This window comes from Thamnophis elegans, chromosome 2 (assembly GCF_009769535.1).
Source record: "Thamnophis elegans isolate rThaEle1 chromosome 2, rThaEle1.pri, whole genome shotgun sequence".
NCBI lineage: Eukaryota > Metazoa > Chordata > Lepidosauria > Squamata > Colubridae > Thamnophis > Thamnophis elegans.
Genome location: NC_045542.1, coordinates 14,549,756 through 14,563,912, shown reverse-complemented (window position 1 = coordinate 14,563,912; position 14,157 = coordinate 14,549,756). Strand labels below are relative to the sequence as shown.

Genomic DNA, 14,157 nt, shown 5'->3' with positions numbered 1-14,157 from the left:
ATTAAAAAGCGCAACAGTCATACAATTCGGGTGGGGTTAAAGTCTTTAGCCCCAGGCCTGTCGGGACAGCCAGGTTTTAAGGGCTATGCGGAAGGTCTGGAGGGTGGTGAGGGTACGAATCTCCATGGGGAGTTCGTTCCATAGGGTCGGAGCAGCCACCGAGAAGGCTCTCCTCCGGGTAGTTGCCAGTCGACATTGGCCGGCTGATGGGATTCGGAGGAGGCCTAATCTATGGGATCTTATTGGCCTAATGGAGGCTGGATTAAATGATTCCTAGTTTAGTGCCAGCAGTAAACTGACGTTCTCTAGTTCATTTTTTTTTCAAATCCAACACAGATGGAATAAAATAGACCAACAAGAGCAAATCCTCCCCACTTATTTGATTTTGTTAGTGAAACATGACATAATAAGCACAATATGCTCAGCAGCAGTGGAAACCGTAAGCTGTAGACAACACCTGCTGCTCAGCATGTTGTTGTCTCTCTCAGTTGCAAATGACAGCATTAGTGCAAAGGAGAGAAAAACAGCAAGGAGTAAATATTGGAAGGCCATCCCTGGGGGAACTAGGGAAAGGAAGAGCACCGTGCGGGTAGCTTCACTCCATTACTTCTGAGGAGGGAAACCTACGATTAGCATACTTGATGCATGAATGTGTAGATCAGAGGTGTCAAACTCAATTTCATTGAGGGCCGCATCAGGGTTGTGTGTGACCCCCGGGAGTAGGAGGGTGTGGCCAGGGTAGGCATGGCCAGTTTGAAGTCACTCGGGTCGGGGGTGCCTGTGGTGGCCCGATCCCTCTTCCAGTGACGACGGACTCCCAAGCTCTGTTTTCGCTGGCAGAAGCACCGTGGGCCAGTCCTTAGCTGTTTCCAGGGTAGCCTGTGGGCCAGATCTAAGTACCCCATAGCAGGGGTGGGTTTCTTGCCCCGTTCCAACCGGTTCGGTTGGAATGGGGCCGGCGGCGTCCTTGTGCACGTGCGCAGTGCACGCATGCATACTAGCGCCTGTGCGATGCTCCAGCTGCTCCTGGAGGATCGCGCAGGCGCTGTATGCGTTCTGCGCATGCGTGGAAGCGCAAAACTCATCAAAACCGGGTAAGAAACGTGGGCGGGCGGGTGGATCCTTCGGCGTTCCCGGAAGTTACTTACTTCCGGGTTCGCTGACCAACCGGTTTGTGGGGACCGCCTGAAACCCACCCCTGCCCCATAGGCCAGGTCCAGTCCCTGGACCTTGAGTTTGACACCCATGGTGTAGATCATATCTCCTTCTTTCCATTTCCCCCTATAGTTGCTAGTGCAGTTTTGGCCTAAGCCAAAAGGGAAGAGAAGGAAGTTCTATGTTCTACTTCCAAAGCACTGCGCATAATGCACTTTTTTGCTCAATGAAGAGACATAACAATTCTGAGTTTCAGAACTGTAGGCTATAGCATATTTTTGCCAGACATGGTGTTTTCTCTTCCCCTGTGAAGCCTGGTCCACACCTGGGTGGCTTTTATAGAAAAGTGATGAGTGTGATATATACAGTATATAAAGTCGCCCAGGTGTGGACAACACTTCAGAGGTGATAAAGGGAAAAAAAAAAGCTTTTGCTATTGAATGACAGGGGAAGAAGGGCAAGAGGAATTGGAGGATGGAGAAAGCACTGCTGAGACTGCCACCCACAGAAATCCTCCACTGAAAAGGGTTACAGCGTTGGAAGAAACTATTAGGGTACCATACCAGAGTATATTTCAACCTCATGGTACATTGATGAAACTTGGCCATGAGGGTGAAATATACTCTAGATTATAGTTCTGACAATATGCCAGGAAAAATTGGAATAGCAATGTTAATTTTAAACATATTTCTTACCATTTTGGATGGTCTTCCTACTAATCTGTGTGCGTGCGTGTGTGTGTCTGTGTATGTGTATATACACAGAAAAATACAGAAATTCTTTTTTCCCCAGTGGGAGTACACAATTCCTGTGGTCAGCATCTTTCACAGTTTAATTTATATTGGTTTTGCAGTTTGCCTTAATTGATGTGCTATGAGAAACATCTAGCCTTGAAAGTCCCTGGAAAGTTCAAAATCCTTATTGTATGCAATATTTGGAGAAGGGATAACAAAACAAAATGGATTGGAAAGTCATCTTTGTAATGATAGGACTGAATAAAGGGAAAGAGGCAAGTCGTGTTTTTCGAGTCGTGCCCATCAGCAGCTGATTTGTTGTTTAACAGTTTTGTAATGAGAAGGCTATAAAAAGGGGCCTAATTTCATGCTGTGGAATAAACTTGGAGGAGAGATAGAGAGCAGGATAGAGAGGGGGGAGTGGAGGGAGGAGCAGAGTCTTGAAATAGATTGAGCGTAGAAGGAAATGAAAAGGGCAATGGCTAAAGTCATCTTCAAGTGACAGATTCAGTCATCTTTACAAATAGGTTCAGATCTTCCCATCATGTAAAAGAAAGAGAGAGGGAAGGAGAGAAAGGAGGCCCAGAAAGTGAGAGGGTGGTCCCTTTGACTTATACATCCAAACTCCAATGAATTATACTCAAGAGATGCAGCCTTCTGAACCCACAAAAAAAGGTTTTATCTTCATTATGTAAAAAAAATGAGATAAGCAAGTTTTCGACAGCCACAGACTGTTGCTTCATTGATGGAAATGTGATGCAAGGTGATGAGGATGCCTCAGACATTTAAGCAGGGTGGGAGTTTTCTGATTGGACAATTTGGGGTTTCTTGCTCTCCCCCCCCCCCCATAGTGTTAAGTGTATTTAGGTTATACATTACATGGCTAGTATCCAACATTCTTCGAATCTTAGGATAACAGAGTTGGAAGGAACCTTATAGGTTATCCAGTCCAATCCTCTGCTCAAGCAGGAGACCCTATATCCTGGCTGTCCAATTTCTTCTTGAAAGCCTCCAGTGATGAAGTACTCACAATTTCTGAAGGCATCTTGTTCCATTGGTTGATTATTCTCACTGTTGGAAAATTTCTTCTTCTTTCTAGATTAAATCTTGATCAGTTACCATCCATTGTTCCTTATCTGGTCTTCAGGTGCTTTGGAAAACAGGTTGTCCCATTCTTCTCTGTGACACCCCCTCAAATATTGGAAGACCTGCTATCATGTCACCCCTGAGCCTTCTTTTCACTAGACTAGCTATGCCCAGTTCTTGCAACTGTTCTTCATCTGTTTTAGCCTCCAGTCCCCTAATCATTGTTGTTCTTCTCTGCATTCTTTCTAGAATCTCAGCATCTTTTTATAGGGTGGTGACCAAAACTAGATGCTGTATTCTAGGTGTGCCCATTCTAAGACTTTGTAGAGTGATGCTAATACCCTCATGTGATCTTGATTCAATCCCTCTGTTAATGCAATTTAGGATTGCATTGGCTTTTTGGGCTTCTGCTGGCTCATATTTAATTGATTATCAACTAGGACTCCAAGATCCCTATCATAGTTACTGCTATAAATCCAGGTTTCACCTAAGCCATACATGTAATTTTGTTTTTTCTTGCCTTAAGTTTAAGACTTTACTTTTCTTTACATTGAATTTTGTTTTGTTAGATAGGGGCCAATGTTCAGGTCTGTCGAGATTCCATTTGGTGGTGATGCTGCTATCTATCCCATTTTTTCTACCTTACCAAAAAGCAGGTTGCAGTCTACTTTGTTGAATGCTTTACTGAAGTTTAAGTATACTGTGTCCACAGCATTTCACTTGCCTACTAATTTAGTCACTTTGCCAAAGAATGAAATAAAATTGGTTTGGCATGATCTGTTTTTAACAAACCCATGCTGCTTTGTTTCTACATGTTCACAGATCTGTTGGTGGTAGTTGTTTTATTTTTATTATTATTTATACTTTATTCATTAAACATGAAACTCAGCCAACTGAACATTCAAAAATGCATTACAAGTACCAGTGACTGGTGCTAATGGTTGATATGGTTTCTTGCCAGCGTCATAGGTATCAACCAAATACCTTCTTAAAATATAAGATGTTCTGAGTAGCACAGTTTTTTGCATTTCCCCTGGTGTTATTGCAGGAATCTGCAATTTGTTGATGTATCTTGTAAAATTCTTGGACATGGTGCCAAGTGCCCCGATGACAATGGGTATCACTGTTACATGCTTCATCCATAGCTGTGTAGTTTCGATGGCCAGGTCGTGGTATTTCATTATTTTTTCTAGTTCTTTTTCTTCGACTGGCATCTCAAGGAACAGCGATATCAATAAACTACACTTTGGCCCTCTACAATCGTGATATCTGGCATGTTGTGCTCCAGATGACAATCCATTTGTATTCGAAAGTCCCACAAGATCTTCACATTCTCATTTTCGATAACTTTTTCCACTTTATGTTCCCTTGACTTTCTGGATACAGGTAAACCATATTGTTTACATAATGACCAGTGGATTAATTTAGTAACTCAGTCATGTCTAGCTTTGTAATCAGTTTGTGCAATTTTGCTGCATTCACATATTAAACGTGAAACAGTTTCGACTTTGTTATTGCAAAATCAGCAGTTTGGGTTGTCAGTGGATTTTTGTATCTTCGCTTTCATGGCATTAGTTTGTAGTGCTTGTTCTTGAGCAGCCAGTATTAAACCTTCCGTTTCTTTCTTGATACTTCCCATCTTAAGCCATGTCCACGTCAAGTTGTCATCACATTTTCCTTCAATGTTTTTCAAGTGCTGTCCATGCAAAGCTTTGGTTTTCTATCTATTTCATCTGTCATCCAGCTGTTTTTCCTTATATTCTGCCTTTGTTTCTGTTGTTTTGATGCCGTTCTCCGTTTTCACAGCCTACAGCAATTTTTCTGTACTTTGGTTCACATAATCATTCAAATTTCATTTTTCCTCTTCTACAGTTTGATGGATTTGCAATAGCCCCCTCCCCCCTATTTTTCTTGGCAGGTACAATCTGTTGATGTCACTTCGTGGATGTAAAGCGTGGTACATATTCAAAAGTTTGTGTGTTTTCTGGTCCAAGTTTTCCAGTTCAGCCAGAGTCCAGTTGATGATTCCAGCTGAGTAGTGTATCACTGGAACTGGCCATGTATTAATGGCTTTAATTATGTTTCCAGCATTCAGCTTTGATTTTAATATTTTGCGGACCCTCCTGATGTATTCCTTTTGCGTTGACTCTTTTGACTTTTCCATTCAAGATGTTATCTGCTTCCAATATGCCTAGGTACTTGTAAGCATTATCCTTTGCTAATGCTTTCACTATATTTCCATTTCCCAGTTCTATTCCTTCTGATTTTTTTCATTTTTCCTTGCTGCATGGATAATATAGCACATTTTTCAAGCCCAAAGTTCATTTTGATGTCACTGCTGAACAGTTGAACTGTGTTAAGTATTGATTTAAGTTCAATGGGGCTTTTCGCATACACTTTTAAGTCATCCATGTATAGTAGATGGTTTAACTTGCCATGTTGGCTTGAGATTTGGTATCCCAGTTTTGTGTTTTGTAGGATTATTGTCAGTGGAATTAATGCAATGTTGAACAGTAGTGGGGAAAGTGAATGCCCTTGGAAGATTCCTCGACTGATGTTGACTTCACCAATGTTCTCCCCATTTGTTGTTAGAACTGTTTTCCATTTCTGCATATTTGCTTTCAAAAATGTACAGATATTTTTCCTGATTCCAAAGTTTTCCAGACAGGTGTTAATCCAGGTAATGAGTCAAATGCCTTCTTGTAATCAATCCATGCCATATTTAAATTTGTTTTTCTTTGTTTTGCATTTTTAGTACCATTTTGTCTATGAGCAACTGATCTTTTGTTCCTCTTGATTTTTTATAATTTCCTTTTTGTTCTACTGGATACAAACTGTTCTACTGGATACAAACATCAGATGACTGAATAACGAATTTGCCAGTATCCTTGTAAAAAGTTTGAACGTTGTTGGCAAGACAAGTAATTGGGCGATAGTTGCTTGGTTCTGTGCCTTTTTCTGGATCTTTCATTATCAAGTATGTTCGGCCATCTGTTAACCATTCTTCACTTGTTGCATTTTGAAGCATTTGATCAAATTGAGTGGCCATGTGATGATGGAGGTTTGTCAGGTGTTTTAGCCAGTATCCATGCAATTCATCCAGGCAAGATGCAGTCCAGTTCTTGACCTTCTTTGCTTGTTTTGCCACCATGTCAGTTTTTATTACAATATTTTCCATCTTCTTTTGTCTTGTTTGTTGTTGAATATCTTTGATCCGGGAGGCAGTGTTGTTGTGTTCCACTGGGTTTTCCCACAGTTCTTTCCAAAAGTTCAAAGTTTTTTCTTTACATGGGTGAATATTAGTTTGGATTCGATTTTCATCAAGGGACTGGTAGAAGAGGTGTAAAATATAACTATTTTCCAGCTTTTTGTTCTTTAGTTTTCCTTTTTTTAAGAACTTCAGATTGCTGATATCCCCTCGTAGTTTTTAAATTTTATTTTCAAGTTGAATTTTCCTCTTTGGTGTTCCAGTGGGTTTCTTTTTTGGCATTTTAGAACCTAGTTCTGCAGTTATAATGGCGGCTGTGCTATACATTAATTGGTTGGTTTCATATAGTGTGCTGGATGGGATGGAAGTTAAAATGTTGTTCGTGGCAGTTAACAGATCTTTCACTCGTTTGCTATGCCCTTCACAAATGATAGGTAGTCTTTTTCTTTCTACATTTTCTTTGATGTGGTTTTCAATTTTTTCTTTCAGCATTTTTGCTACATCACTTAGCTCTACACTTTCAAGTTGTTGCACAGGAGGGTCTTCATCCTGTATGTTCGTTTCTTCCACTGGCTGATCAATTTGTTCAAGTGTTGGACCAATTTCTTCAGCTTGTTCATCATCACTTGTTGTATTCTTTTTAGCCAGTATTTCTAGATGTTGCATTTCCGCTTGTGTGAAAACTTTATTACGGATGATGAAGGGCCTTTGATCCATTAATCTTTGTTCACTTATCTCTCTTTACGGGTGTTGTTCCTTCCACAGTTGCATCATTCTTTTTTTGAAATCCCCTGACTGTTGGTTTTGCCTGGTAGTAATATTTGAGGATTTGTCGATTTTCTTCAGTTGTCCAAGTTTTGCACTTTGGTTCCAATCGCTTTGCAGTTGCATGCCCTGGTTCCCTGGCAGTAACAACTGAGCCCTGTAGCTCCTTTTTCAACAGATGTCCAGGAGCCATAGCATCTGACGTGGTCCTTGTTGACCCAGGCGATGACTGATCCAAAGTGGAATTTTGTTGGTTTCCCCTCATCATTAGTTATGGTAGGTGCTTGGGTTGGTTCTCAGTACTAAGCCACTACTGATTCAAGGATGATAATAACTGTAGGAACCACACCAGATAGCTGGCCAGGCCCAGCCACGGCAGGAAAGAGGCCTACCTTCTTGTTTGATGGTAGGAAGGAGGATCAAGAATGGGGGAAGGAAAGAAGCCTACCTTCCTGTTGGTTGTAGGAAGGAAGAATCAGGAATGGGGGGGGAGAGGAAAGAGGCCTACCTTCCTATTGTAGGAAAGAAGGATCAGGAATCCTTCTAAGTAAAAATAAAATTATTATTACTATGTGTGGTTAATCTTTGGTGAGATTCACAGCCTTTGGGGCTGGTTGGTAGCTCAACAGTTTGAGTCCTAACCAAAGACCTAGGAACTGTTAAAGTAATGTCGGAGGATATAAGCTGTTCCAAGTAGGGTGGTTTTTTGTAGAGTCAGAATGTTCAAGTCTGATAAATTTAAAATTTCCAAATAGTGAGGTAGCCCTTTAGGTATTGCTCCAAGGGCTCCAATTAGAATTGGGACAACCCACGATTTCTTTTTCCACAGTCGCTCAACTTCAATTTGCAAGTCCCGGTACTTTGTGATTTTTTCTTGCTGTTTATCTTCAATTCGTGCATCTCCAGGTATTGCAATGTCAATGAATCATCCTTTTTTCTTTTCAACTATTGTTATGTCAGGTGTGTTGTGGGCCAAGTGCCTGTCAGTCTGAATTCTGAAGTCCCATAAGATCTTGACTTTTTCATTTTCTAAAACCTTCAAACTGCATACCAATGTCTTGGCTAAATTCTTTTGTGCTTTCAATTAATAAATTCAGTTCAGCTTTTGTTTTACCAAATAGTTTCAAATTATCCATGTACACCAAGTGTACAAGTTCTTATCCCCAGTTCACCTTCTTCAAAATGGTTGTCAGTGGTAGCATTGAGAGTATAAAAAGTTGTTGTTGTTGTTGTTGCTGTTGCTGTTGTTGTTATTTCCAGTATTTCCATAGATATTGAGGTTACGCTGATTGGTTTGTAGTTTCCTGGTTCTGATTTTTTTTATACCTTTTTTGAAGATGGGAACTACATCAACTATTCCAGTGATGGGCAACCTTTTTGGCGTGGTGTGTCAAAAATCGGCAAAAAATCGAGCATAACTCACGTTGTGTGTCACTTCGACAAAAACATAATTTTGCGCAATTTATAGTTTAAACTACAAAAATATATAATTGCAATATAATTGTATTTAATAAACCAAAAACAAATTATTTAACATAGCTGCTTAGTAACTTCTTTGTTCATCAGTCGATTTCGTATGTTGCCCTTGATATTATTATCAGTATCACTTACCAACGTTCCTGCTTAGCAACCAAAATGTTGGCTCAGAAACTCTGGCATTGAAGCGTGCAAGTCTTAAAGCTGTCAAGTTACAAGAACCTTGCACCCCTAACCCTTTAGGAAAAAAACCCCAGGGGTCTTCAAACCTGACAGCTTTAAGCCTTGTGGACTTCAACTCTTCAACTAAAAGAGAGACTGATAAATATTAAAAAAAATAAAACCAAAAAGCAGCTACTGCAGTGGCTTAGAATTTTACTCAATTACTGTTGAGCCCATGGAAAGTTCTGCAGCCCCAGGAGCAAAGGAAGGGGGACGGAGAGAGAGAGATTGGCTGTTTGGGGTGCTTGAAACCACCTGGCCCTCCCCAAAGGAAACCCTCATTTGCAGGATGAGCCTCGACTGGCTCTGCCCAGCGGGGTTACCCCAAGCGCCATTGGGCAGCGACGGATGCTTATCCTTTTTCCTTCGGCTGCTTCAGCTGGGACTTCAGACACCCCAAGGGAGGGACTTTATTGGGCCTCCCCCTCCCCACCCTTTGAATGAAGGTGTGATATGGCTCCTCCATCCCTGCTCTTTAACCCAGCCAGAATTACAGGAGGGCTGCCCCCGTTCTGCTTTCCGGGGTGGATCTTAGCCGAGGGACACCAAGACCCCAGAATGGGTGGGGGGTGAGGGAAGAGCTTCTTGACGGAGGCCACGATCGACTTTTGGAAGTTGTGTTTTCGTAAAATAAGATTAACCTTTGGATGTGTTTGTTCCGCTCGGCCAGCGGCGTTTTCTTCCACTTAATCCCGGCGGATCCTGATATCTGAGCTGGAAAACTGCAACCCCCCGGAAATGATGACGCCCCGCTGAGTAGCTGGGACTTGCAGAAAAAGGCTGCAGAGAGAGACGCGTTCGATCCGTAATCGGTCTGTGGGGGGTGCTGGGGACAGGCCGGGCCCCTTCTTCCCACCTCTATCCCCCCCCACTCTTGAGGGACAAGCCCTTTCCCCTGTCCCAACGGTGGAATTTGAGGCTACCTCTGCTTTCCCTCTCCCTCCCTCAGTTGTGCAGCAGCGGCAGCGTCAGCTCTCAGCCTGGGCGGCAGCGTCACGCAGGCTGTGGAAGGAGGGGGAGGAGGAGGGAACCAAAGAGAGCTTTTACCGAGTCTGCGCCCCACAGCCAGGACCGTCCTGGCGCCTCAAGCCGCGTTTCTTCCTGCAAAGCCCTTCTGGCGTCAAGCGGAACTCTCGGGTTGCCCGAAGGGCTTTGCAGGAAGAAACGCGGCTTGAGGCGCAAGGACGATCCTGGCTGTGGGGCGCAGACCCGGTAAAAGCCTCTATTTGGTTGGTTCCCTCCTCCTCCTCCTCCTCCTCCTTCCATAGCCTGCGTGACGCTGCCGCCCAGGCTGAGAGCTGCCGCTGAAACAAGTTTGGGGAGCATGTGCGTGTCACCCGAAATGGCTATGCGTGTCAGCACTGACACGCGTGTCATAGGTTCGCCATCACTGAACTATTCCAATCCTCAGGTAATTCCCTGGTGCTTCAGGAATTTTGAAAGATATGGTGCAGTGGTTCTGAGATGACATCTGCCAGCTCCTTCAGTACTCTGGGAAGTAATCTGTCAGGTCCCGGTAATTTATATTCATCAAGATCAGACAGCTGTTCTCATCATTTTGTTGCTGATTTTCATTTTTATTTCTAGTCTGTCTTCTACAGTTATGTTTTTGATAGGGTGGACTATAGTTGTTTTTTTTGTCTGTGTGTGAAGACCGATGCAAAGAATGAGTTAAGCAGCACTACTTTCTCTCTACTACCTGTTACTTCCTTGCCATCTTCTCTCTTTAGTGGACTGACTGTTTCCTTGACTTTTTTCCCGTTATGTATATGCTGAAAGAAACTTTTTTATTATCTTTGACTTTTGTTGAAGTCTTTGTTCATTTTGAGCTTTTGCTTTCTTGACTTCATCTTTGCAGATTCTGGCTATCTGCTGATATTCTGCCTTAGTTATGTGTCCCTCTTTCCATTTTTTGTACTTTTCCCTTTTGTCTTTCAGTTTATCAGAGAGATATTTGTGCAACCATGCTGATTTCTTTTTGGATTTCTTGTTTTTCTTTTTCAGTGGTCTTGTGCTGGCCTGGGCTTTTATGATAATATTTTTCAGTTTCCCAAGCTTCTTGGGTTGTTTTCCCCTTCCTTCCCCAAGGAACCTTTTCTAAGCTATCTCTGAGTTTGTTAAAATCAGCCTTTTAAAATCTAAGACTCACATGATTATGCTTGTATACTATTGCTTGTATTTGCATATGTTGTTTTCCAGTATGACATGGTCATTCTCACTCAAGATTCCTATAATTTCAACTCCTTCTATCACTTCTTCTCAGTTAGTAAGAATTAAGTCCAGTATGGCTATCCCTCTAGTTCCTTCCTCTACCAATAACAAAATTATCAGCTAGGTTTCTCAGGAACCTATTCAATCTCTTACCTGATGCAGAATTAGTCTTCCAGTTGATGTCAGAGTAATTAAAGTCCCCCATTACTATTGTAGTATGTTTCCTACATATAATTATTAGTTGGTTAGCAACAAGTACATCTATTTTTTCTGCTTAGTTGGGGACCTGTAAGAGAGTGATGCAAAAGAACTGCACTCACATCTGCCAGTTCTTTAAGGTACCCTTAGGATTCTGTAAGGTCAAAGGTTGGTCATCCTGAGCAGCAATCTGGTAACCTTGGTCCATTTAGTTTGGCAACATCTGCACTACTAGCCAAGATTTTCCAGATTTCTAAAAGGTCAGGGGATGTGCTTGACTAATTTGGAGGGAGGATGTTTCCCATGTAATATGGAGTTTTCCCCTACAAGTGATAATTGAAGCAATTGGTACCAGGAGGAATTAATGCACAGAATCCCATAATTAGAATCTGGAGAGCTTAACCTACATTAGCCATGCAATAGCACTTGGAGTTATATAGCGCTTCATGGTGCTTTACATCCTGCTTTAAGCGATAATGAAGTCGCAATGAAGAAGCAATGATAAAGTTGCAAATAATAGTAATAATTAAAAAAACAAAAATCTCGTAGTTTCCATGGGAGGACTCACAACCCATTTGCCATTTTCTCTTTAGCTTCAGAGACCCCCTGCTTACTTTTTCCTGCCATTTGACTGATAATCACCAGTGAGGAGCGAGTTGAAGACTTCCAAGCTCCCTTCCAATTCTGTTTTATCTTATTCTGCTAATATCTTTCCCTGCCATGGTTAACAAGATATTCAGTAGGCAGAAGTAGCCAAGGCACTCTCCCCAATCCCACTCAATGCCACTCTACTCAATCCGAGTCTCTCCACCCATGTGGCTCCAAAGCGCTCCATTGAGGCCAAGATAATTCTGCCTCTTTCTGAAGGAAGAATCTATGTAACAGTAACAGAGTTGGAAGGGACCTTGGAGGACATCTAGTCCAACCCCCCTGCTCACGCAGGACACCTGTACTAGGGATTCAAACTGCCAAACTGCCAACTTTTCTGATCGATAAGCTCAGTGTCTTAGGCTCTGAGCCACCTAGTCAGGCTCATCTCCTTACAGGAGAGATAGGGATGTCTTCAGAGGAAGTGGAAAGGTGTCAGGGCAACAAGTCTTTATCTAGCAGTTCTATGTCATTCCCCAGTTTTGAGGGGAGAATCCATCGGCTGAATTTGATGCATGTGTTTCAATGCACAGCTTTCTTTACAGCCAAGGTGGCGCAGTGGTTAAATGCAGCACTGCAGGCTACTGCTAGATCAGCAGGTCAGCGGTTCAAATCTCACCGGCTCAGGGTTGACTCAGCCTTCCATCCTTCCGAGGTGGGTAAAATGAGGACCCAGATTGTTGGGGGCAATATGCTGACTCTCTGTAAACCGCTTAGAGAGGCCTGAAAGGCCTATGAAGCGGTATATAAGTCTACTGCTATTGCTATTGCTATTGCCTTGACTTCTTGAGGAGTTTTCAAGATGTTGTGTCATTTTGTCTATTCTCTAACTGCCACCAACTCTCCATGGTGGTTTACTGCATAAAAGCAATGCAATTCATAGTCAATGATATTCATAAAACCACATTAATATGTATAGCAATTTTACCTGAACCAATTACAATAACATACAATCTTGAAATGCCCCTCAGCCAAAAAGAACATCAATAAAAAATTCTGACAGTAGACTGTTTTTGGCTTTCGTTTCTGTTTTTCACAAAACCTTTTAAAAGCAACCCTAGTTTGGGCCTGGCTTATATGTCTTGAGAGAGAACTCTCAGAACCATAACTGTGATGGGCCTGGGCTGAATAAATGGCATGAATAAAACACCCTCCAATTTAAGGGACACCCACAGATAATGCTTTTGTGGGTTTCCCCTCCCTCATGGTTAATCTTTCCCCTTATTATTTCTCCTGTTTTTTTTAATGTACAGTGAGTAAATGGCAGGATATAAATCAAACAAGCCAAAAGACAGATAAATAACAGGACTTCCTGTTGGGTGAAAACAAATGTTGGGTGGCTGGAGATTTTTATTTCAGAATTGAGTGGGGGGGGGTTAAGCTGCCCTCAAGTCAGTTTTGGCTCTTCTCACTTCCCAGGCAAGTCCTTGCAGTTTCATGGCAAGTTTTTTTCCCCAGAAGTGGTTTTCCCTTGGCTCCTTTTGAGAGAGAGTTACTGGTCCAAAGTCACCCAGTTGGCTTTGTGCCTAAGGCATAATTGAACTTCATAGTTGCCTGGTTTCTAGCCTAATACCTTAACCACTGTGCCAAACTGACCCCCTCTCAGGAAAAATAGGGTATAAAAATGAAATACATTTAGAAGGGCCTCCTTGCTTGTTCCTTCTTACAAATTATAGAATCCACAGTGTTACTGCATGTTTACTTAGGAGTCCCAAAGGTGCTTTTTTCAGGAGGCAACTGGACTTTATTGTTTTTCTTTGAAGACGTTTCTCTTCTCATCCAAGAAGATTCCTCAGCTCTTGACAGGATAGTCAGCAATGGAAGGATTTATACTCCTTGCAGACAGCTGGTCATTTGCATCCTTTTAAAGGGTCACTGAAGCACTTGGAGATTTATCTGTGTTCTCAGGGTCACCTGAGTAGTGCTCCTGGTTCCTGTAGTCTTTATTTTTTTTCCTCTGGAAATCCATTCATACTCCCACACCATTCAAAGGCTGTTAATCCAAAATTGTATGGCTAAAAATCTGTAGAGATACTACAGATGATGACCCTGAGGACACAGATAAACCCCCAAATGCTTCAAGGACTCTCTAAAAGGATGCAGATTACCAGCTGTCTGCAAGGAGTATAATCCTTCCATTCCCCACTATCCTGTCAGAGCTGAAGAAGCTTCTTGGATGAGAAGTGAAACGTCTTCAGAGAAAAAAACAAGAAATTCCAGTTGCCTCCTGAAAAAAGCACATTTGGGACAACCATGACCTGGATGACTGAGAATCTCTACAGATGTTTATAGCAATAGCAATAGCAGTTAGACTTATATACCGCTTCATAGGGCTTTCAGCCCTCTCTAAGCAGTTTTACAGAGTCAGCATATTGCCCCCAACAACAATCCGGGTCCTCATTTTACCCACCTCGGAAGGATGGAAGGCTGAGTCAACCCTGAGCCGGTGAGATT

The 14,157-nt window shown here is 42.3% G+C and overlaps 1 protein-coding gene across 6 annotated transcripts in view; it reads left to right on the top strand.

Annotated features, from left to right (window-relative positions):
* The window catches only part of OLFM2 (olfactomedin 2), a 197,699-nt gene that overhangs the window by 167,913 nt on the left and 15,629 nt on the right, over nucleotides 1–14,157 (top strand). The window lies entirely within an intron of this gene.